The sequence below is a fragment of the Helicoverpa armigera genome, chromosome 19 (assembly GCF_030705265.1).
Source record: "Helicoverpa armigera isolate CAAS_96S chromosome 19, ASM3070526v1, whole genome shotgun sequence".
Lineage (NCBI taxonomy): Eukaryota > Metazoa > Arthropoda > Insecta > Lepidoptera > Noctuidae > Helicoverpa > Helicoverpa armigera.
The window spans coordinates 5,327,381-5,354,075 of record NC_087138.1 but is presented as its reverse complement, the minus strand read 5'-3'; the positions used below and the strand labels follow the sequence as shown (position 1 = coordinate 5,354,075).

The following is a 26,695-nucleotide window of genomic DNA, read 5'->3' as shown; positions in this document are numbered from 1 at the left end:
ACAACTCAAATCAAATAAGCGAATAAAAGTCCCAGAGAGTCGCCGAGTACAATGAGAATAAAAATTAAATAGAAAAATATTGTGAAGCGTCTGTAATTCAATGAGGAACGAGAAACATTTTCTTGCCTTTGGTAAGAGAAAAAAAAATGGCCGGCAGAATTTCTTGTAACAGAATTATTCCTATTCTATAATAAGTTTATTCACAATAAGAAGGAATAAAATTTTGTTGCGTTCCTTCAAATTAGGTTTCGATGCCTATTTTCTTGTTTGTTAGCTTTCCAATTTATTCGCTTAATTTGCTTCGCGAGTTTCATTATTTTTAGTTGATTTTGTTTATTCGTAAATGTGGAAATAATTTTAGTGGGAATTCGTTTACGACTTGACGCTTTTGCTGAATAAAATATAGGCATTTTTCTACTATTTACGTACACGTGCATAGCCCACATTTTATAAGGAAAATCAGACCTAATTTCATACGTTTTCAATAGCAATCTCGATGAATGCTAATCATTTGCCAGAAAAAAAACTTATTTCAAAGAAAATACAAAATGACATGTCAAAACAAGCGCTGCATCGCACAATTGGCTTCTATTGAGTGAAACGAAGGGAGGTAGAATTATCGACGGCAAATTACAAGAAAACTCCCCCGAACAAAATGTAGTTACAAGTGTAACATCTAACATATGATAAAGATGCTGGATGTGGCAACGGAAACACAAAAAAAAATATGAAAAATACCTAATTTTTTTTTTAATCTTTTTTTAATTCTATTTTTAAACTAACTCAACTGGTATCGGGAAGCGAGAAAAAAGAAAAGTGTTTTTGTTTTATACACTTCGTTCAGACGATCAATAACAATTGAATATTGTTTAGTTTCCCCAGCCGCAAATAAAGAATAAAAACCATAAGCTAAGCCAAAAGTCGTTAAACCTTGGTTTATAGCGTGTTTGAAAAGGTTCCAAAAAGCATCAATAAATAATATAATTAAAAAAATATAAGTGTAAATAGTTGATAAACATGTGGTCGAAGTCAAAACATCCATTCCATTCTGAAATGCTTTTGTAATTTGTCATGTCTAATATCTAGAAACCAAAACTATGTCTATATAATATTTTTGTCCCACACCACTCACCGAGCCTTTTGATCTACAATACACTAAATTCGCTTTCGAAATCGAAATATCATTATGTACTAAATTGTTTCTATAAAACGATTACTGAGAGGAAAAATTGCTCGAAATAAAATATCTGCGCAACTAATTTACTTTCCCTTGGTAAAAGAATTTAATATTTTTCATGAAGAAAAATGCAACATATCAGTTTTATTGGTACTTTTCTTTACACCTACATACTTTTTTTATTTAATACTTTCTTTGTTGCCAATGTGAACAGGTGGTTTATATGAAATATCACATACATACATACTTTGGCATTTTTTACAAAAATATATATTTTTTTTTGTTTTGTGCGATATATTTTTGGGTCAATAGGTGATGTCGCTTCCAGTAACGTGTGTTGTTGTGAACATTTTCTTGGTTCTGACAATGGGGGAAATTACCCATCGGGTGCGCGACAACGCGAGTCGAGTGGGCGAACCGGTTCCATAGTATGGAGTCGTTCATTTACTTTTATTATTTTTACGCGACTGTCTCTGATAAAAACTACAGTATGATAATTTGAAATCAGTCAGTATATTTTCAATAGAAAAATGGAAAAAGAAATTCTTATAGAATGTCGGTAACAATTGCCTATAATTTTCTGTTCAGTTTTGTCAAAAATTATTTTTCTTGACCTTACCAAAACTGATATTATTTAACTACATCACATATTCACACATACTTAGGTACATCACAGCCTTTTCTTATGTACGTGATATACCTATTTCATTACATAATTCTTTATTCTCTGCTGAATACTGACCCCTGTATTTCAAAGACAATAATATATAAAAAAATATATATATTCCTTTATAGGTCTCACAAAATACGGAATCCGTCTCCACGCCACCTCCCGACCCCCAATGAGCCGCTTTATGATTACTGGGTGACAAACAATACAGTTAATACGGCACAATGCCCAATCACCGGCTGTCATTGTTCTGTACGTTGCTACTTTACGTCTTTGATGATGGCTTAAGTATTTATTGCATCTTTAGCAGTTGTTAAGTAGTCAGAAGCCAGAGGACTAACAGTCTAGCCAAGAGGTATCGGTTTGGTCTGGTTACTGGGTTGAGGAGATCAGATAGGCAGTCGCTCCGTACAAAATACTGGTGATCATCTGCATCCGGGGAGGCTGGAAGCCAAACCTAACATAGATGGGAAAGGTGAGGCTGATGATGATGAAGTATTTATTCGGCGTGAGACTTTTTGCTACGGTGGAAAGAGAAAACTTTTAGGAAACTTTTACTGGTAAAAGTAAGTCAGAATCTGAAGAGATTTTACTTATTGTCAGTTAATTTGGAAACATCTATCGGTCATGTCTGCTATATTAGGGACAGTAAGCACATAAGCTGATCGGCAATGGATTCAAAATATCTTATGTTAAAAGCTTCACTGTCCCCCGACCTTCCTTATAGCATGTCTGAGAATACCAAGAACTATTTCGTATTGCCCTACACAGCTATCCTACAATAAAATCGACCTATCACACTAGCATCCCATCTCCTTACATCATCAATATAAATATAATATGAACAATTAAGGCGTATACAGACTGAACGTCACGGCTCGACGATTTTCCTAAACAAGAGAAGTCTGATGAGAGCCTATTGTGTTCTTAGGTCAGTGCGAAATGAAACGCTAGCAAAACGAACCGAATGAAAATGTAGTACGGCTAAACGCCATTCAGTGCTCGCTTGTTAGTTTTTTTTGTGATATTTCATAGTTTTGTAGACCAAAAAGTCATTCTGTAACTTTAAAATTGAGGCCAAATAGGTTAGAATATATGCAATGCCTCAGATAATGCCACCCCAAAAATCGCTTCAATTATAATCAGACTTAAACAAAATATAAGTGGAGGTAACATATCAGACCAATCGACAAATTAAAAACACCATAAAAATCAATAGAAAAAAACACAGTTTTTCCACAAACTTGAACACAAGCAAAAACCAGCAAAAGGGAACAGTGGATACAAAATGGTGAAAGGTAGAAAAAAATAGTTGAACATAAACGAGTGGGGCTTTTGACTCAAGATCTACTCCGGAGTTTCGCAAAGGAAAGCTCGTCGAGGAATTCGGTTTGCGAGAACTACTCCAGTTTCCCCGATCCTTTGTACAGATGAATAAGTATGATTGTTTGCCAATGTGGGTAAAGTTGCGGAATTGAGAGCTTTGTGACTGCGTTTTGGTTGGATTAATCACGTTATTGATGGAATGTGTCGTGTTTCTGCTGTGTCGGAGTGTACTACAGGCATTAGTAGCAAAGAGTTGAAAAGTTTTGGATAAATGTAAAAGATAAGATGAGACCACATGGATATGTGTAAGTACATATCGATTCGTCATCGTATGGTATGAAAAAAACCAATTACTGGTTACCGGGAATACCAGCTATATTTCGCTCAATATGAACTATGAAACCAGAGCCAGATGTTTCAAAAGTAGCAATACATTGTCAGAAAAAAAGTAATGAAGCGCAAGTCAACGATTGTCATTCAGCTACTTAAACATGGCACTGTTTACACAAGTCGTCTCCCTCCCCTCAGCTTAAAGTAAACAAGTGCACATCCTTTGACAGTGCAACACAAACAATTCTCCAAATCATAAACAATGGTTCACATTGCAAATATAACCCGAGCCCGCACAAAGTATCCCTATGTATAATGAACCATTCATACTGCCAAACAAACTCCAACCAACCATATGCAATAATTCCATACACGACGACTCAATACGACAAAGCTGTAACCCCCTATCACGTTACAAAGGATTCTAAATCGAAAATAGATGGCAGTAAAACCGACAATTAAATGACTAACGTAATAGATGTAAATCCTTGGTTCGCTGACAAAGAACAGAAGCGATTTCACGACATCAAAGTGGAACACGACATATTACGCTACAAAATAAACACTAGAATAAATACATCGAAATGTTTGTTCGGAAATATTCGGCGATGGGGTGATCATATTCTAAATTATCTGTTAACAGAGGGTAGTTTGCAAACCCTTTTGCCGGCAGGATTAATTTGCTGTTTGTGTTCGTACGGTTGTCTCTGTGAACGGATTTGCAATTAATAAGACTACCTATGTGTACCTACATATGGTGTGTTCATTTGTATAAACGTCCACATTGTGGAACGTACATTTCGGTCCGCAAACACGAGCATACAATAATAGCTGTATTAAAAACTTTTCTAACGAACCCAGTTGTTCGCGGGGCGTCTGCGTTGAAATCCGAGTAAGCTCAAAAATGGCAAGCTATAATTTGCACATAAAACGTATCCTAATGGCAACGTACGTGATCACTTATTCGTCGGACTCACAAAGCGGGGCATCTTCATCTGAAAGCAGACTCTGATTTAAATACATTATTCTTGTAATAACAGCGGCGCACCGGACGGAGGGCGCTCTATTGAAGTCGTAGAATACATTATTTTAATTCGAACCACCTCTTTGTGACCCCATCAGGGAATTAATGGATTCAAAGCCTTCTCTTCCGTTCGACAAAGAATAATTTACTAAGTAAATGAACGGACAGACAATCGCGTTACGAGCCCGAGTTTTGTTTCGGTTATAGATTAAAGAGTGGCAGAATCGTTGAAAGGGGCACCTTTCAATCCGAGCCTTTGTGCGCGTTATCTCTGTTAATTTTGGAAGGTCAATGAATAAAATACACAGTAGGATTTCATTATTCATCTTCGGGCTTTGATTAAGTTTAACATTCAGTAAATAAAGGTTATTTTTAATTTGGCATGTGAGCGTTTCAATAAATGCTGATTGAAGTTTGTGTGGGGGTTCTATTAAGATATTGCATCGTGAACAGCGAAGCAATAATCTAAATTGAAATAGGTTGTGTCTAAGATACGGAGTTGGTCTCAATTCAGTATTCATTGGGAGCGGTAGAATAGAGGAGCTATCGAGAATTATTGTCAAATCTCAGGGGCAATGCGACCGTCCGTGAGTTCGTGGAAAGGGGCCGGTGTAGCTGAATTGTGGAAATTGTTCAAGTGCAATAGTGTAGCCCGCTAATATTTGTATCAAGATAGCGAATTTTACTTTGACTACTAAATAAAAAATAATACGTTGTTAGATTACTTTTTCCAAAAATTAATAGATTAAGCTACAAAAACGCCCCGAGGTAGAAAAAAAGAAAAATAGCCTAGCGCATCAGAGCAAATTATAGCCTAATTCGCTAATGGAAAAAATATTGAAAGTTGCACTAATACTACAAAACAGATCCCTCTTTCACTTCAAATATGAAATTCTGAAACACGCGCGACTCCATAGCTTTCTCAGTTACAACCGCGAGACGGCGGCTAAGGGGTAGCTCAGACGATCGCATTAACCCCTAGGGTCACTTATTGTGTCATCATACTCCCACATCTTGCCTTACTAGCACTTAAACAGAATAATCCATTACGTCACCAAAAACAATAATTTCATTAAAATTATCTTCAGTCCAAATTACATGAGGAAAATGATCGGTAATTAACATTATTAAACCTGGAAATACCTACTAGGTACATAAGTCATATGCATCAAATATTAGGTATTACCGTGTGAGGAAATTGACATTCTTAATTGATTGATTATTTCTTTATTTCAGGTAAAATTTGTCACGTGCAATACCGTGAATGAATAAAAGAGGATTTTCCACAAAACCCACAATTTTGTTCACCACGAAAACATATGTATAGGGAAATTGGGAAAGTTTACATCAAATAATATCGAATGATTTATATATTATTCATCGTGCCGGTTCGGGGAAGCCACTACACCTTTGTGAATAATTTAGGCCGCAGACACATATTATTTTTGCAGGGGCCGGTCGGTTGGCGTTTGTCCTATAAAATATTATTTGAGGACAACTGGGGGATGAATCCTTGAGGTTAATCTTTGAAGGACAAGACGTGGGGTTGCTGTGGCCTTTTAAATGTAACTTTTTAGACCGAATTGCATTACCATTTTGTGTTTTTGAAACTCGAAAGGTTTCTAATGTCACCATATAGGTACACAATATTATGTTGATGACATCAACAAGGACTAATTCTAAATCAATTAAGACAGTAACTGAAGACAATATTAATCCCTAATCCAATTGTAGCTTCTATTCAACAGCGGTGCACTCTACAAGTAATTAATAACAAAACAATAGAGCAAACTACCCGTTTGTTTCTCCTCAGATGCAAACTACGAACACACGTTCAAATGACATGAAATCAATCTACGGAAACAATAGCTCAATCTGAGACGCCTCTAACCGAATTACTTCAGAAACCTACGACTAAAACCATTATTAACCGCCTTTCAAGTCACAATCGCAATTTGTGGTTATTTGTCAACCCGTTAATGTAAAGTAAACGGATTTTGTTTAATATTTCGGCTTTATTTTGTAATGTTAACGTTTAGATGCGGTCGGTGATTGCTTGGGAATGCTTGTTTGTGGTTCCAGTATTGTGATTGAGGCTTTATGTGATGGTAATGTTAGTAAGTGTGAAATGAGCGGTCGTTTTGAAGTGTACTGTCTGAATAAGCTTTAATTTGATGTTCGGATAAACGCAGGAGAGACAAGTTCAACAAATGATGTGAGATATGACGATGTTTTCAGGTCATCATCCTCCGAGCCTTTTTCTCAACTATTTTGGGGTCTGCTTCCAGTCTAACCGGATGTAGTTGACTACCAGTGCTTTACAAGGAGGGACTGCCCTATCCGACCACCTCAACCCAGTTACCCGGGCAACCCAATACCCCTTGGTTAGACTGGTATCAGCGGATGTTTCCAGGTTTCACACAAAATATCTTAGCATTAAAATAATACATTCCGAGATCATTCTTCCACAATATTCAAGCGTATACAAACTCACATACAAATGAATTTGTCCCTAAACACGTCACCGACTGTCACCGACATTAACAATTGTATAGAACAATGAGCTTTCGCTGAACTTAGAACAATAACACTACATTATTGAAATGAATAGAGGCACACAATGTGTCGAAATGCGGCGAAACCACACGAAGTAAGGAATGCTAGAGAAGTCAGCCTAGAGATTGTGAGGTTATATTCAATATGCGAGAAGGAATATGGATGCTTAGCACTTACTTCTGAAGAGTATTGTTTATGAAGGTGGTTGTTGTAATATTTATAACGTGAAAAGCTGGAATGATACTCAAGTTTTACTACAGTGAACCGTTGAGATAGCTATGTTTAGTGGGTACAAAAAAAGACGGAAAAAACTCTTATAATGTTAATATAAAACAAGAATGAATTTGGACTTGGACAGTGCTCAGCTTATGGAAAAATGGCCTCTTGCTTGCTTGCTTCAATAATATTTTTATGACATTTAACATTATTGTATAAAGTTAGGGTAACAACCCTTAAATAGAAGACAAATAAAATAATTACCTACATAATTATCATCAATAATCACATGACCGATGCCTTCGCAATAGACTTGTTTGAACCCAATAAGTGTGAGATGAAGTGGAATAATCGATCCGACAAATAAGAGGGCTCCGCGGTGCCTCGATACATCGGTATACGATTCGATACAGACGTTCGAATTAGAATCGATTTCCGTGATGTGTTCACTGCTGGCTTGTTGGAAATGCGATGTCTTTGTTACTTTTTTTTTTCTTTTTGTAGAAGACGGGGTTTGAAAGTTTGAATATGGAACGGTTTGATTGTGAAAGTATTGTGTCATAACTATATTCGTACTGTATTTTGAGTGAATAAATGTTATTATTTTTTCCATAACTATGTCTAAAATGTCATGTAAAAATGTTTGTAAATGTCACCCAAAAGAAAAACACGCAATCAAACTCCAGATATTATTATATTATTCCCTACATTTCAAAGTGCACACTATAGAACTAACAGTTATTACCATGTTCCCATGTCCGCAATAAAATCCAACATTGATTGTCGAATTTTACAATTCTGACACAAATATCCCGCGCAGACAGCATACAAGTTTATTTTTCTAATACATTTTAATAAAAATCTCGGCCATCAACAGGCGATGTCTGGGAAATATTACGACTTCCATCAGTTCTAAGATCAAAAAGAATGTTTCTATCGACAACCATTGATTAGTCCCTCTTGTCACATCAAAGACCCTTCGGCCTATTGTGTGACCTCTAATAATATTTCCAACAATTTTTCTCAAAGAATTTCTATAGTGCATTCTGTACGATAATAGGATCAAAAACGAAGTGCCTTTGATTGTAATTGAAGGCAAACGTAATGATATTGACATGAGTGATGACAAGTTAAATGATCACTTTGATGATGAATGATGAATTTTCGTTAACACAAACTAAGTGTTATCGCCTTTAAAATTACATTTTGACATACAAAGTAATGTTCGCGAAAACCGGACACATAAGTAAAGCTGACGAATTTTAAAAAAGGTCAAGATTGACATAATAAACGTTAAATCTCTGCTAATGGCGCATTAACGTATTATGTATTGTCGTTTATATTTTTAAGAAGTGAATAATACTCCTGAAAATTGTTTGAGTCCGTTTGAAGTTGAGATGTTGAACAGATTGTCAGTTTATTGCACGTATGTACTCGTACCATCGTTTTATGCACTTTGTATGTTGTAGATTATTTGCTTTATATTACAATGTTTCATAATTTCATTATTTAAATAACCATTGTATAAAGTATCAGTTCTATTTGTTACCGGCTATTGTTTTTGGCACTGCCTCCATGTCACCGCCGGTCACTTGTCCCGCTAATAAATATCCTTCACTCCTAAATGGTTTCGTGGAAAATAATAAATAAGTATCATTGACTTGAGCAGTTTTTTACAAATTTTATGTTTTAGACTTCAAAGGAGGTGAGTGGTGTGTGCAATAATTGGTCAATGTTAGGATTCAACGACGCATGGCCTGCGCTCTGCCAAATGCAAAATGGTGAAAAAAACATTGTTTATGAGACGCCTTATTAACGAGAGATTTATTGTTGACTTTACACTTAAAAGTTTTCTGTTGTTATTTTGTTTTTTTGACGTTTTAATTGTGAACCAGATGGTATCTCTGAGCTTTAGAAAGAACCAGAAAAATATGATTTTCATACCTAAATATTGAATTAAAAAATATTATTTAATTTCTTAAACATGAGCTTATTCTCTGGTTGAAGTGAATACAATCATTCAATGTTTCAACTTACATTATTTTTATCATTTTAACAAATTAAAATTACCGAATCACCGTCGTATTCGACTATTACAAATGACACATGACCCATGCAACCAGTTTGCTGTCAACCTCCAATATTAATTGCCATCTAAAACACAGGATGTCTATATTAACTGGAGAATTTGACAGCAATAGAATTACGAGCAAAACAGCCATTTTTATTTCATTCAGTCGATATATCACGGAAGATATTTACGAACAAATAGAATGTGATGTTGGCACAAACTACACAGAACAAAGAGAGTGATAAATAAAATAATAGTATAACACAGGGATGTCACAAAGAGGAAATATATGAAACATTACAATATGTTTCAACTTTAATAATTTTATAATTTTACAAATTAAATTCGTCAATTCATTTTCCTGGAACGAGAACAATTAATTAATTTGAATACATATAACAATTACATACGAGTAATAATTTTATATTATCAGTGGTTAGTGACACGTGCATTGAAATTGCATTAAAATATAACAATGCAATAAGTTACCTTTTATGACTTTAAAATACTTATTTAGGTATCTATATAATGTGTGTTATATATGGGCAGCCACATTAATGAAATTGTAACACCAATGTACCTAAGTTAAAGTTATTTACGACAAAAGTATGTATTTTCATTGTTTTGATTCATTTTCAAAGCATACTTTCTTCTTGTTTGCCAGCCCTATCGCGAACAACTGACATTTTCTCAAACATTGTATGAATATTGTTAGCATCTGCCCTGGTACAATATCCGCAAATATTATTAGTCCTTTCAGTATGGGTGATAATTAACATATTACTATTATACCCCGGCTTCTAAAATAAACATGATTTGCTTAGTAATAATGCTGCCAGAGTATGAAAATTTCACAGAATTATTTGCAAGAATTAGATCACCCGGATCCATCAATTGATTATTGTTTCTTAGAGAACATTAGGTTTTCAATATAATTTGCATGCCGATAAAATTGATCTTCACTAGAATCAATAATCAGAAATAGTGGAACAAAACATATTCTGTCTTTTTTTACCGCTTTACTTGAAGCGTTTAGTTAAAATTGCTTCGTGAAAGAAAAACTAGAATAGTTTTTGCCCATAATGATCGGTGAATCAAAGCCAATTGAACGTTTACAATAATGTTTAAACATTTTATTCAATTTATAACTTAACCTCGTTACTTTATTAATAAAAAACTGCAGACAAGATTCTGTTATTAAGAAAAGAATAACAAAAAAATCACATAGGAAACGGATGTTGTTACACACGACTTTGTGTCTACATATCTGTTTAGTTTTCAATAAAAAATCACCAGACGTACGAACATTAGTTTTCAAAAATAATATTCCTCTGTTCGAATAAATATAATCGTAAAACTGTTAGTTCAAGGATTTTATTAATATCTGTTGATTTTAAAATTAGATGTTCGTATCATTGGTTGAACTGAATCGGCTTCAGTTACAGCGATCTTACAAAACTAAATGAAAAGTAATTTATCATACATCTAAGCTTGGAACAGGATTTCGTTTGTGGAATGTGTAAATATTTAATGTTAAAAGAGCAATGACTAAGTATATACAGACAAATGCTAGATTCCTCATCCAAACTAAACATTTACCGATTATACTTACGATAGTCACAAGTAACAATTATAAAAAAACAGTAGGTACAATTTGACCCGTATAACTACTTAACTAAAAAACATATTAAGTACTGTATGCATCTATGAACATTACAAAAATAAAAAGTAAACAATTATATCATAATCTTGTACCCTATTGACCCCAGTTTAAGATGGCTCGGTTCTATTTAAAAGGTGAATACATAAGACATTTCCTTAACAACAAAATAATAATAGCTTGCACTGATATCACTAACCTAAATTGACAAGCACATTTTAATTGATAAACGAGACGAAATGGGAAACAATAAAATATTCAAAGTATAAAAAATATGTAATTATCTTTGGGTCACCGATCGACCGACCCATATTCGGGACGATTGGTAGACACCTACCCTCTTATTATAAAACGCGGTATCAAATAAGTATCGGCTTTTGTACTACCTTTAATCCACCTTTAAGTACGACCTTGAAAAAACGTTATTACAAAACGCAGTTTATCGCAAGTCCTATTACTATCTGTAGTACAAAAGATAAACCATCGAGCCCCCTAGTTTAACTGCAGTACTTAGTCGACAAACGTCAAATTCCGACATTATTTACTTTTGAGGTTATTTGTTTTGTGATGAAAAAAACGAAAGTGGATATAAATATGTGTGATTTGGAATACTTGGATGTGTTAGAATACTATTGAGAGTGTCCGGGGACCCAACAGAATGCGTCATCGACAAAATCTCTTCAAATTACCTGACGACAATTTTCGATATAAATATCGATTTACGTTTTTCGAAATAATAGTCAATTGAATGCATGATGATAATCCAGGATGATCCTATGATGCTCAACTGGGCTCGCCATAAAGTAAGTAGCCTTTACAGTGCAAGTAGGTTGCCAAAACATCCTAATTAATTGTATACGAGTCAAAGTTTTTATTATGGATGTTTGTTTACCTATGTTCCACACATAAACTACCACATAGATTTTGATGAAACTCCGAAAATATATCAGATTATCATACAGTCTATTGTTTATTTACAGATTCAAGACTATTTTGGCGTTTTGAACGCCGTATCTCTGCCAGTAATATGCAATGTTTGTAAAAGACTGGAAGCTTGCTAAAATGTACAAAAATGCCTAGATGAGAAAGGGAACAAGATTGTGTGATGAAGAACAGTGTCCAACATGTAGCAGTGCATTTGACTGTATAAATAGACATCGGAATAAAATATAATTTTCTACTTTTATGTTGTTTCAAGTGTTTCATTTTCTTTTGGTAATTTAATGCACACGATATTGTGTGTGTAGGTAAGTTATTGTGCACTTAATTTTGAAAAGGTTCTAATTAGATGCACAACGTCTTATTTAATCATTTAAATCGGGATGAAAATAATCCAAATTATTTCTAACCTAAAAACAAAACAACTCGGATACGCGCGCTGACGTTCCGTTATACGCGCAAACTCGATAGTTGTTTAAAAGAGAATAATTGGATCATGTATATCGTTAAAAGATACTAGAAATATAAAATTACCTTTAAATAATAAAAAGTAATATTTTCAACTGCAGAGATATTTTTTTTATTATCATAGTTATTTATTTTTCATCAAAATAGACTTAACAAAATAATGTAAAAAGGAACGGTGCATAGAATTCGGAACGATTGAGCGAATGATTTAAATATTTGTTGCTTATAATCTGTGGATATTATTTGAACCACACACACACACAGACAAATCGAAGTACTAAACAGTCTTCTCTTAGTCTACGTTTTGTAATAAGGATGTCAAGACTATCGTAAGTACCGTAACAAACCAAGACGTCTTCAGTCGGGTTTAAACCACTACTTGCGGCAGTTTTTATAATAAGAGGGCTACAGTTTAGATATTTATATTAATTCATATCTTTTCTCTTTCAAGATACGTTTTTGTTTTCATTTAAAATTGAAAAATCTCTTTTGAAGATAGTGATACTTTTGCACCACATAGATTTTTAATTAATTCAAGGTCGTACAGCTAAGCTGAGGATATTTAAATAATGCAAATGAGTAAATTAGTATGACCTTGAAAACGTGACATAAAGATACCTACGATTTTATTTAGAACCAGATCTTTTATCTTCGTACTGTCGGGGCTTCCCATGTGCATAAAAGACCATCTAAGATTACTCATTCAGTTGATTCAGACAAGCGTACAACGAAATATTCCAACAAGACAGTTCACGTAGAAGAATTTAACAAAACCAAATCGGTCAACTTGAACTTGCCCAACAGTGGACCAACAAAGCATTGTGACGAAGATGTAGCATTAGCTTTTGTTCACACCCCAGCACGTGTGAGCCGACTACCGTCACAGAACGTCATTATTTGCATACCAACTGGTTCCGTCTATACGATATTAATCAAAGGTTTTATTAGTGAACATCAAAGAATAAGCACAATGCTAAGATCTCTTATAAGGTTCCCTCAATACTATTGTTACTTTTGTCTGAGGTTGATTTACGAGCGGCCACTGTTGTTGGCCCAACGTATTGTAATGTCAGTTTTTGTTCGGCCGCCGACATTGTACTACCCCTTCGTCGGTCCAGCGCGGATGCCTTTATTCAGGTTGATCTCACTTTGATGCTTCTAACTCAGTACAATGCCCCGTGTGAGTCACAACAGATTTTATATGTATGGGATTTGCATATTTCAAGTCGTCCGCGGTTTCCTCCGTAGTAACAATTTTAATGGATTTATTCTTGCTATTGAGGTAGAATTCTGCTAAATTATATTAGAATTAATTACAGTTACCTATAAAGGTTTTCTGAACTGATATATATAAACCTACATTAGAATGCGTAATTTGGTAATTAACGGAATCAAAAAGAGTTCATGATGAACTTTTTATTTTATTAGGACGCGTTTTACCACTTTCAAATTCTCGTAACCGTGCCATCAAAAATTCACGAGGACCACCGATTTCAATATTACCTTCCCATCTTATAACCCTTTGTCCTTCATCAAGTCCTTGACCGTCCATTGTGAGCTTTGCCACACAAAAGCGCGGCTGCGATTGAGCCCCGCATGTAATTTTCATGGTTCGCTCCTCACATTCACGCTTACATCCACTCGCTTCCAAATCATTACGTTCTTTACCTTTGTGTCTGCCTTTCCCGTCTTTATTACGCGGTAATACTTCATTGTACACATCTTATTCTTTATTAGACAAACCATTGTGAGCACTACTCTCTTGATTGGCTCTCAGAATTTTTTCAACGCTGTTTTGAGTAACATTTGCGTCATCAATACTAATGATTGCAACCGGTAGCACAATACTTATTGTTGTGTTCGTTTTTATTTTGTCTGTACGAGTTTTTTCTTCGTCTTCAGAATTTACATCGTCATTACATTTAGTTGGATTTTTATTACTATAGTTTAATAACAATAAAATATTGTTGGGATCAAACAAGAGTGTGCGGGTAGCGGGCTTGCCGTCCGATCAATAAATATGTCAAACTGATAAACAGTTTGCATAGATTATGATATCCCAATTTTACGACGTGATTTATTTGTAAGTATTGACTTCATTATATAATCTCTATTCTAATTTCGGTGATAGCTTGTGAATACGTGACTACTATTAATAGGAGTAGTATCAATATAACATAATTGATGTTTGTTAAGGAATTACCATCAAGCAATTCGTCACTACGGATACCGACTACCTTATTCCGTAGCTTCCAGCTGTACATAGGTACACACACAACTAAATCGTACTACCGTACATTTATACAAAATAAACCATCAATACAATAGATAAAATTTTACGGCGCAAACTATATAAAATACATACAACACATAAGAGATCTTTGTCCATCCAAAGTTTTGTTCATAACGAAAATTGAAGTCATAAAAGTTTCATTATAATCTCAAAGATAGCACCGCAGTCGTATGATTGAACACCATGCACGAAGTGCGCACGACCATCGCCGAACATTAGGGGCCTACCACACGCACAACCAATCGCAACGACACAACAGCTGTTTGGAACTGGACAAATATAAATGTCCTTGGTACATGAAATTTTGTAGACCAGATGTTTGTCATATCATCTGATTTATAAATAGAAATTATAATTAGGATCTTTATCATAAGAACATTTTTTATTGCGAGCTGTTTTTAGATCTTTAATATTCCATTTGGCGGACACGATTTGACAAGTCGGTAATGAGATAGCAGTTTTATGTTGTCTTTATAATAACTGAAAATAAGTATTGCCTTATTCTGGACTTTTGATTTTAAATTCTCTGTAAATAAAGCTTTCAGTTAAAAAGATGAGTCCTTTTTAATTATCAAACCTCGCGTAACATATCTAATACCTATGCTATTAAGAATTATACAGTCTGGAAATAGAAAATGTATCTTTTTCTGTAAATTTTCCTCTGCAATATCATTATTGATTTACATGATGTAATGTCGTCTACATATTTCAAGTTCTTTGATATAATATTCAATAGAAAACGCGCTGTTTAAACTGTAGTGTGGAGAGAACTTAATAATCTAAATCTGTACACAATCCAGTCATAAAATATGGATCCAACAATAAAACAGAAGTGGTCCGTTCTACTTCAGCACTGGCGAAAGTGTTCTATCTATATATTCTTAGAAGGATGAACTTTTTATTGCTGTGCACTGTTTAATTTCTTCTAATCCAACAGATTATGGTGTTCTGTTCGAAGTATATTTAAGAGATAATAGACAAACAATGTTTTGGTTTTGAAGTTTATTCGTGCAATATTTTGTATCGTAATCTTTGAGATCTTTGTAATGGTGGTGGAATTAGATAGGAATGTTTTTTCTGATCGGCGAAATTCAGATGTTTTTTCTATGATTAGGTTGAACTTTTGAACTTATACTGTAATTATGCAGTGAAAGAACGACTATGTTCGCAAGACCACTTTTGGACACCGAATTATATAATTTACACATACTACACAAGGTTGTTCTCAGCAATAGCCACTGAAAAAAACACACACCTGTGTTTTTACACGAAGCTAATTCTGACAACAAAGCGTATTTATATAACCACCGTCTATTTAACTAAGAACAAAGTGCTACGTCACACAGCCAGCCACTAAATAAATCAAACGCGAACAATATTACCCTCTTTATTATTGTTTTTTATGAATTATCGCCTACATCTGATCTCTTTTTATTTTCTTTTGTGTTGCCACCGGTAACATTCATCATGTTAACATGTTATTGTTACAATCTTTGTAGTGATGTTTCTCGATGTGACTCGATTTTAGTATCTATCGATAATTTTAGTTTTAGTATCGATATGATTATGTAGAAGCTTAAGTAAAACGATTGTGTTTTTTGCTTAATGGAAATATTTGAATTTTTAAATGATTTCATATTTGTTGACAGGACTCACATTATAAGTCATCATTTAACCAATAGCAATTAAATACGTAAACCACAAATATTTTTCTAGCACATTTTAGGAGTGTTTACAATTTCACCTCAGATGATGAGACATGACGATGTTGACTCATATGAGTCAACTTTCGATATGAGGTCAGAATATCGACTGTTCCCATCACTTTACTCGACATTAGTCATAAGAATTCGTTTTGTTCCGTGGGCACGGGTCGTTTGTGCGGATTAAGACGCCCTTGATGATCCAGGATGGATTCTGGATTCCAACACATTCTTTCCATATCCCTTAGATTTATTCCAATCTTAGAGTATTAGAATACAAATATATCTTGCAAAGTATAGCAATGCATATTAATGTCAACAATTATTATAGTAAATGTCTGTCATTTGTAACCTGCTTTTTGTTTGTTTTTATTAGAAGTGTACAAGCAGTTTGTCGCTTCACAGTTGGATATTATACGACATTATTTGTGGCGCTACTGTGTTATTCTGCTATCAATATTTGGCTGTAGTTATATCTCATTATTTTTCGCCTTGCACACAATTTTTAGTTTTATTAGCATCAATTATTCTGTGCTAAAAAAGTTTCCTAAGCGAAATTCTCACCAATCCTCGAACTTCGACCTTAACATCCAACAATTATAATCACAATAATTACAAACCATTAAGATGACGAAATAAATTTCTCCAGCACACAAAATAATAACTTTACACATCCCATAGTAAAGAGGAGCAACACGTTCGTTTATTACGAAACAGTTTCATAAAGTGTTAATAGCAACAAACTAGTAGTTATAGCCAAAGTAATTAACGCTAACCTTACATTATCTGCTATTAACAATATACGTGGACATGCTGTTAACACACATTTGTGTTGCGGCGTTATAGATTTTCTAATAGCATCCGAGAATGTATGAATCCAATTATAATTTAAAATCCGATTTCCTGTTGGAACTTTATCAAAGGAAAAGAAAGTAGACAAAGATGATGGTGATGCTACTAATACAAAAATTCCAATAACAGTTATTACAAATAATATAGCTTCTGAAGCAGCAAATGAAGTTTCTGAGGCAAAAGCAGGTATTCTTTGTTTTCTAAAACATCATAATAACCGTTGACAACACAGAAATCCCCACAGTCATGAATGAACGTTTATAATATGTTATATTCGCGTTCACAAACTGAAATAAACGAGCGAACGGAAACGGCCGTAATATTATTAGATACGACAATTCTATTATTTTTATTCGTTATATATCTCGGTAGATTTATACGTGAATCTGGCTCGGTATGGTAATGATTCCCAGAAGCTATGGCGTTTTACACCTAATTGAAATTCTTTAATGAGATCATTCATGGAATTTGTTTTGTGTGTTTATTTTTGCGGTCTAGCTATGAATTTTAAAAGAATCTAGTTTTAGGCATTGGAATTTCACGCGAGCCAATTTTTATTGCAGGTGCTCAAATTCTTGTTTAATCTGAAGCTCATCTTTGGCAAATTTTTAAATCTGAACTATTGAGCAGGTTTCTACATCATCGCCTTCAATTACAAGTGTGCGCAGTTTTTTCATTCCTGCGCTCGCATGTAAACTTTTTTATAAATAGAACGCAAATATAAAAACTCTTGCAATTATAGATGCCATTAACTCTAAAAATAAATATCGCGTTCAAGGTCTTCCAGTTTCAAATATTTTGGCGCCGAAAAAAGCGACATGGCGCATGCCGTTACAATTTATTGAAAAGAAGTCTTGTATTGCTTTGAACTATATGAAAATCATAATAAAAACCTATGGGTCCCTGAATATCATCAACATGTAAAAGAAATAATTTATTGTTGATAGGAACATTTTTGTTCTTATTTTTGGTCGGCCAATGTCGCATGTATGACTGGGAGCATCTTTCATGTGGATCGCCACGCATTATTTATAAGAAACACTGTTCTGTTCATTGTTTCATAATAAAACATTAATTTTGTCAACGGCTACGGCTGGACGCTCCGCGACAATATTAGAACTTCCGTTCGCTTGAAAAAATGTTCGAGATTCGATAAAATGTAGGCGAATGCGACCGCTGAAGTATTTTATTATCATACCGAATTGTTCTATCATACTGAAATATGTGATTATGTCCGTAAGGTTAAATGATGTTTATTTCCAAGCTCACATCGAAGAATATAAACTTTCGAATTATCTCCACAGAAGAAAGACGTTTCCGTCACGATTTTTATTTTTTATTTCACTTTTGCAAGAATAGGTTCTCCAAAATAAAAACGCAGCGGTTTTCAACAAAAAAGTTTTCGATGGCACTTGAGAATCAGAAGGATAATATGGAATCACTTGAAAATGATGGGAACCGACCCAAAAATCGAGTTCGAATCGAAAAGTCGCCCAAACAGTTTCGCACACATGCAAATCTTGTACAACGACCAACAAAAACAAAAAGCTCTTCAGACGGCTCCGACAAAAACAAAACTACACGTGCAACTTAAATGGAAGCAAAAAAGGTCAACAATATGCCTAATCTACAATCCGTGTCACAGGCTAAAGGTTACGGAAGGTTGCACAAAAAACCATACAAAACGAACCATGTCCCGATGAAATCGACCCTAAGACAGTCATCAACGATTCGATTTTATGTTCTATCTCATTTGTTTTAGGGTTTAAATTGATTATGATTTCAGAGACAGGATCTGAATGGCATTGTTCGTACCTTAGGGAGTAGTGACAACAGATTTTTGTCTTTTTTTCAGTCATTTCACATGTGGCATCGCAATCCTGGACGATATGTGACACATGTGGCGGTTTTAAGTTACTTCTCGATAATGACTGGCTCTTCAGTTTCTCATGCCTTGGAGCGTCCATTACGAGATTTTTGGTTGAGTCTAATTCCAAATTGGTGTCAATGCACCTTTCTTTTTGATGTTCACCTTTTACAGTTTTTAGTGGAATATGATATGTCTGGTCAGCAGTCAACAGGTGATGTTGATTTGCTTGACAATTTGTATTCTTTCCAAAAGCTTCTAACATCACACCTACTAACTATTTGTTGATGTTAATTTTCTCAGTATATGTTTCACAATTTTATAGAATCTGAAGGAATTAAGATCGTAAAAGAAATTGAGATGGTAGTCGAAATAGCCGGCTCTAAGCTACATCATCCAATATTTTAACGACACAAAACAAAACATATAAATAACCATTGCACAGTAGTAACAACATTTTGTATCTGGACAATAAATTCAGATGCAGCCATAAAAAATATTTTACGATACACGAGTGAGTTACATTAAGACAATGTTGAGGGTACATTATACAATGAAAACATTATAGTTTAATTGATTTGGCCACAATGCTCTTTATGTGAACGCTGAAGTAACAAAGCTGTTATTGTCTATCAAGCAGACGTCTGGAAATACTTGACCGAAGACAAAATGGCTTTGTACCGATGGCAGGCGCCAACGGTAATTTAATATGGATTCTAATTAATCAGGTTTGATTCTGGTCTTGTGTTTGGTAGCGTGGGATACGGGAGGGTATATTTTTTGATTGGTCATTTGATAACAATTTGATGCATCTTTTTTTTCTTTAAGCGTTTTTAAGAAAGTTGTTTTTTTTTTTTACTAAACGGAAATTCTATGTATTTTAGAAATGCGAGTAAGAATCGTGTCGATTACATTTCAAGACAGGGAAAATAAAATTATACATATTTTAACAACGGGTACCGTAGTATTTTTCATTTTCAAGTGAAAGTACTTAGCTAGACATTTCAATACAACAGGATATTAATATTAATTCTTCTTCTTGTTGTCAATTGTAAATCCAAAAAGAACACATTAATCAGTACTTTGCGCTTTTGTAGGTACTTACAATTTAACTCAAAAAATACAATTAAGATTTTACGTTAGGTACTCATTTGTGGTCAAAAAAGGAAAATTTCACTTACCGTTCTGATAAACTTATTGTGCGAATTAAAGATGATAATTATTTACCTGTAAACAAAAATGAATAATGTTAGAAAAGTCTTAGAACCCTATAAGGAAATGTGATATGATTAACTCAAGCAAGCGTCAGAATGAATCACTTTATTTTCTAATTGGAATTTGTATTCGTTAATTTATATATTATTAAGTAATTCTTCCTTAAAAGTCAAGCTGCTGATAAGTATAGCTGGAATTATGATGAATTATTCTTTTGTGGACTTTGTATTGATTCTTACTTTAAAACGGACTTGTTTTGTTGGTCCTAATGTACTACCTTGTGGAACTCCATATTAGACATACAAGAACAACAATTGTAAGCGATTAATTTGGTCAAACACACATTTGCTTGAAAAAATCAATACATTAACTCAATAAAATCCCTAATAAATTAACAAAGCACCCACATGGGTGATATAAAAAATGGCAAGCTCAGGATTCGAATAGAAATTCGATATTATTTTTTCCCAATACCCGATGCGTCCAGATGTGTTAATGCAGTACATATGTTCAGTTTATCTCGAGCACAATACCATGCCTGCTCATGGCTCGTCTTGTACGAATTATTTATAGACACCATTCCTCTTTTGTTTAATTATAATATGATTCAATTTTTCATTGGAAGCGTAGGTGGGTTCTATTTTGTGGGAGCCATTGGCGTGTGTAATGTGCAATGATTCGGTGATTTATTTCTGTTGAACTCCCGTTTAACTGTTGTAGATTTATCTATTGATATTGTAGCTAAAATACAAGTTCTAGATATTACTAGAACAATTGTATGAGAATGGTTTAGGAAGCCGACCCCAACGTAGTTTGGGAAAAAAGGCTCGGAGGATGATGGTTTTGAAGAAAATGTTTTAGCACAAACTTCAGATTCCATTCTAAAAGTACATGACTCAATTTACAATACTTCATCTGAATCTATTACTTCCCAAATATCGTCCCTTTCACGTCCCAATACAAACGTCATTAGTCAGCCCTCTTACTCCATCCCCTTAAATCACCAGATGTCAATGATCAACATCGTTAAGGAGACTCAAAGAGACATTCAAAACAATAGTTTTAGTGAGTGTAAAATGAACCGATACTTGATAGTTTCTGTAAAGGCCATAAAATCTGTCATTAATACCGTAAAAGGGACGAAACCGTGGAGGGAGTTATGTGCAGGAAATTAAGGAAAAGGCCCCTTTATGAAGTTAGCTGTTGGTTAAGTAATGTTGGAATTGGAGTGTCCCTGCCCAGTCTGTATTACAAACTGCGTGTCGATTGACTAAGACAATGCAGGGATTAGAAAGAAAATATATATTGTTGATTCTGTCCGACTTTGAGGTGATTAGAGTTCTGCACTAAGCCAAGAATATTTTCACGAAAAAAAAAAATAGTTTCACGCAATTCCGTGAACGGAAGTCCCATAACAAATGCCTTGAATTATTATGATAACATTTTTGACCATAAAATTGGAACTATTACGTACATAGACGCATAATAAAGAGTTTTACGAGCGTCCATCGAACGCAAGCTTATATCTACAGGATGCAGGATTATCAAACAATGTACTATAGCTTTAAGATCTGAAGCCGTTAAAATATTATAGCGTTTTTATTATGATAGATTTTGGGTGGAATTGATATCGGGCCCTGAATTTACATAGGTTAATGGTGCTGTTCATATGGTTTCAGTAAATGGAGACTTTGGTTTGTATATAGGTACGCATAATGTAGCTTTATAATTCAGACTTCTGAAAGTTGAAGAGAATGGTGTCTGACAATAGTATAATTTGGTTGTTGAATACACGATAAAGTAAATTGTGTTGTTCTTTGAAATTCCTAATCTAGATTTTCCATTGTAGGTACCATGATAAACTGTCTACATATGGTATACACTGATATGGGAAGTTAAGCCAAAATTGTAAAAACTAATAACCTTTCAAAGTTGATTTAAAATAATAAAGCCATAACATTTCCATCAATCCAGCACAATATTTTCATTAAAAGCCAAATTGAACTAACCTTTTTACTAAACAAACACCAGAAGGCGAATTTTCCCCACGTTTTTATATAGACGATATAATTATAGGATCTAAATCAATCTCCATACAATACAGGAGCTATATGTCCATCGATTTTTGTTTCGACAGCCATTTTTCCCTCCTACAAACAAACAGACGTCTGTTCGATAGTAACGTGTTTACTTTTAGACGTCACTTTAGCTATAAATTATAGGAAATCACATTAATCTTTGTTTGACTCAATTTTGGAGCGATTCCGACTATCGTGGAGTTTAAACAGGAATTTGGGGAATGACAATACTAAAATGTTATGAGAATTTTCTGAGAATACGTTCAGATAGAATTGTAGATCTTGTAGGATTTACAGTAGTAGATTACAATAAAATTAATATACATGTATATATCTTAGAATTTACTTGCGTTTATTGTGTTGTATCATACTTTATTTTAGAAAGAAACAAACTAAAAACTTTGTCAAAAACACTTTGTAGTAAGTACTAGTAAAAAGAAGATCTTAACCGATCCATGACACATCAAAAAAATATCGGTAGCAACAGCTTTCGAATTCTCTCAAATCACACAAATATTAGGACAAATCCTCAATAATAAGATCAAACTTGACTCCAAAAGACCCCATTTCACACGTGTTCCATACAGGTATTTCTTTAGAACAGGGTCGTATGTCTCCGACAATTGTACAGGAAACTCTTTATTTTCTATATCCAGACGAGAGGAGAGTCGGCACGTAGAAGCTTGGTATTGTGAGCTCAATGTGGAAGATGAACAATGGAAATTATATGCTTCGTGATAAGGCGAAGTAATACTAATATTAATATGGTTGAGTATTTGATCTTGGATTTTAGTATTATTACTGTACTTGCTACCTAATTCATTGCTATATAAATCATAAGTTCGCAGGTTTCGTTTGGCGGACCTACTGAAGAGTTTGAACGCAGAAGCCGGACAGGTACAGGAAGGTGAATAAGTTATCTTGTTTTAATTACCTATATTAGACATTGATCTGTCTTTGGTTTCCGTCAAAAAAATATATTTTAAAACTACTTAATCCCCAATGTACCTCCCTGTCTATATCTACTAATAATGTTTACTTCAATGATCTCAGGAACTACTGAAACATAACTTCGGTGTTTTTCTTGAGGAAAGCTATGACTTTTACCGGGTGCGCGATCTAGTTGCGAAGCGAAGACGCTGGCGGAAGCTTGTGTTTTCATATTAAATCTCCATATTATTCATAATTTGGACCGAATTACACATTTTGTTTGCAGTATATAATTCCTGTATAGGAACATTTTTCCTACTTGGCAGGCGCCCGACAGTGCTATTTGAATCTGGGTATTATTTGTACGCGTGCGAAACGTTGACAAGCAGATGCGATAGATGGATATACGCGGAAATCGTAATTAGTTGGAGTTCATTCAACTTTCCAAAATATAAGCTTTCGTTTATTTATCAATTATGAAGCAATCTTGTCGTCATCTAATGTAAAAAGTCTAAAATCTTTATCTATTATACTCGTAGGTACATAATTTATAAACCTGAAGAGTTTTTTGTTTGTTTTCTTGAACGCGGTAATCTCAGGGACTACTTAAAGGATCGATTTGAAATTCTGCGTAAGATTGCTCGTTTATCAAGGAAGGCTAGCCATAGTCTACTTTTTATCCAGATTCATAGAGTTGTCTCACGAGACACGGGTGATACCTTGCGGAAGCCAGATTACCGATTTACCATCCACAATAATCATATTCCACTTGGCTCCAATTCTTTCCCTAACAATGGCACTTCCTCAGTATTCTGTAGTCGCCCTTCAATAATTGCACAATAACTACACAATAAAACACGTGCTAGCAAACAGAAGGGTTCCGTACAAATAGGGACACCTAAAAAGTACACCTATTGGGGATTCTTTCGTTTGGTTGTGTGTGGCTCAAGTTATTGGAGTGGTTTATCTAACAATGAAAGATTTTGACATAATATTAGTAAAGTATAGATAAACAGCCACGGTTGAACGGATATGTCATATGGATATATCATCTGCTAAAATGCCTGCAAGTTTTTTATCTCTTTGGAGAGCCCATGATCAGGGACAGGACAGGATCTTTAAACAGCCTATTGGACTACAACTGTGTGAAAATAGATCAATTGCTTTTCGCTTTCTTTCTGGGATTCAACATACTGGGGTCAGAACATCAAGCTACCTCAATCTATAAAATTTTCCCAATCATCATTGAATCTTACACTTCAAGGATAAGTTCTTCAAGTATCTCAATTATCTTGCGTTACATAGACAATATTAAACACTGACAATACGGTACCCCAGTGTCAAATCCCGCGAATCGCTCAACACTTCCAACGGTCCCCCTTTTGTTCTTTTCTAAGACTCAATGAAAGAAACGGAAGGCGTTGTCTACGGGAATCGTCGATTTGTTGAGGGTTAAGGCGAAAGGGCGCAATCCATTGTGGAGCCATCAATGAAGTTTATTTAGCATAAAATTCCCTTCAAATAAATTTTAAAGAGGTGTTAATGCGTTTGTGAAGTACTCTCGTCTGATGTAATGTTTGTTTTTGAAATCGCAAATGTTTGGGTAATTTTGAAATATGGTGGATTGTTCAAATGTCGATTGTATCTGAATAGGAGTTGAGTTCAAATTCAACAGTTGATTATAGGAAATACCTAGTTGTGTGATTTTAAGGTATATTTTCATTAACCTAATATTGCCGAATTTTTTAAACCTTTGAGGAAGAATTACAATTTTGGTCAGTCACTTCACGAGAAAGATTTTCTAAAAATTATCTTACGTAATTAGCCATACCTTTTACTTGTTAAAATGATGACGTAACGTAGGTATTTTCTTTTAAATTAGGAAAGTATAAAGGCTTTAAATGTACGTCAAAGCAGCCACAAAAACACACTACACCTAAGAGCATTACTCACTGCACAGTGAACCAATTTGATAAAGCTCAGGACAAAATACGAAAATGCCATTCAATAAGCATACTACGTATTTCTATTACATGTGTATTCACAATGGGACGAACAAAGACGATACGTGGCGGGAATTAATAAAAAAAAATCGAGGGCAAAAGTAGGGTGGGTTAATGCTGCCAGTTTGAATCAAAGAAATGTCACAATGGTGATGGGAGACGTGACCTACCTATGTGATTTGGTCGGGTAGTCGCCAGTATTTGTCTTGTAAATCTGATGGGTGTGTCGGATAAGAATCCTAATAATAGGGCTTTGGTGTCGTCTTTTTCGTTTTCGTTATTTTCAGGTGGGAAAGTTTTAAACTAAGATGTTCTGTATTTGGTTCCTTGGGATTCTTAAAATGGATCATTTGGTTTATTTAGTCTTGTACAACAAAACTGAAATCTTATTTTGAAGGAGGGCTAAACAATCACTAGTTGACAATAACATACTTACTAAGGAAATTCTCAGGTCATCAAATGTAGTACCTACAAATACGACATATGAAGTAATGACATCTTCTTAAGCTATGTACTCGAGTCCAAAAACTTCGATAACCAAAAAAATTTTCTTCAACTTCGATAATTAATCACTAAACATTTTTTTCACTTCAATTACATGATTACAAATAACTAGATGAATAGCCACAGTCAACACACGATGTGGCTTATAATATGGTCATTAGTAGCCATTAGCCAACTTGACGCAATGTAACAGATTTGTTTGAATTAAATATGATTGCTTGCGATTACAACACTGCTTCTTAGAAATTATAAACCTACTAACCTAAAGAGAAGATTTATCTAAATGCATATAGAAAAGAACTTGATTAATTGTTATAGAATATTATGTAGTGAGAGCGTGGCTAATTTAGGAATTAATTTCAAGTTCGTTTATATCTACAACAGTTTACAAAAAGTAGTAGTAGTAGTAGTTAGTGTAAGCGGAGAAAAGCACTGATATAGGTAAGTACCTACTTATTTTAAAATGTGCGAGGTCTAAACAATAACAAGGAAAATTACAAAAACTTTAAAAGAAAAGTCTTTTTTACTAAGTAGGTGCTCCCAAAGTCTAAACGGAATAATTCGCCCACATCAAACAAAAATGACCGAGTTCCTAGATCATGTAATGGAATAAAACGTAATTTCAAACAGCATATCGGTCAAAAACTGTTTATTATAATACATGTAAATAAAAAACTTCACTCAAAAACGTTACAGCCATCACACGTTAACTTTGAAAAGTTCATAAACATTAGAAGTCTTCGCGACCACAGTGTTTAATTTACAACATCAACTGGACAAAAAACCACATCCTACACATTTTATTAAAAACTA

At 34.3% G+C, this 26,695-nt stretch overlaps 1 protein-coding gene and 1 long non-coding RNA gene across 3 annotated transcripts in view; one reads left to right on the top strand and one right to left on the bottom strand.

Moving 5' to 3' along the window:
- The window catches only part of LOC110372961 (transcription factor SOX-5), a 265,683-nt gene that overhangs the window by 68,669 nt on the left and 170,319 nt on the right, over positions 1 to 26,695 (bottom strand). The gene's annotated exons all lie outside the window — the stretch shown is intronic.
- On the top strand, positions 11,360 to 12,216 carry LOC135118169 (uncharacterized). Its single transcript, XR_010277404.1, has 2 exons — positions 11,360 to 11,833; positions 12,011 to 12,216. It is a non-coding gene; the product is annotated as an uncharacterized LOC135118169 (long non-coding RNA).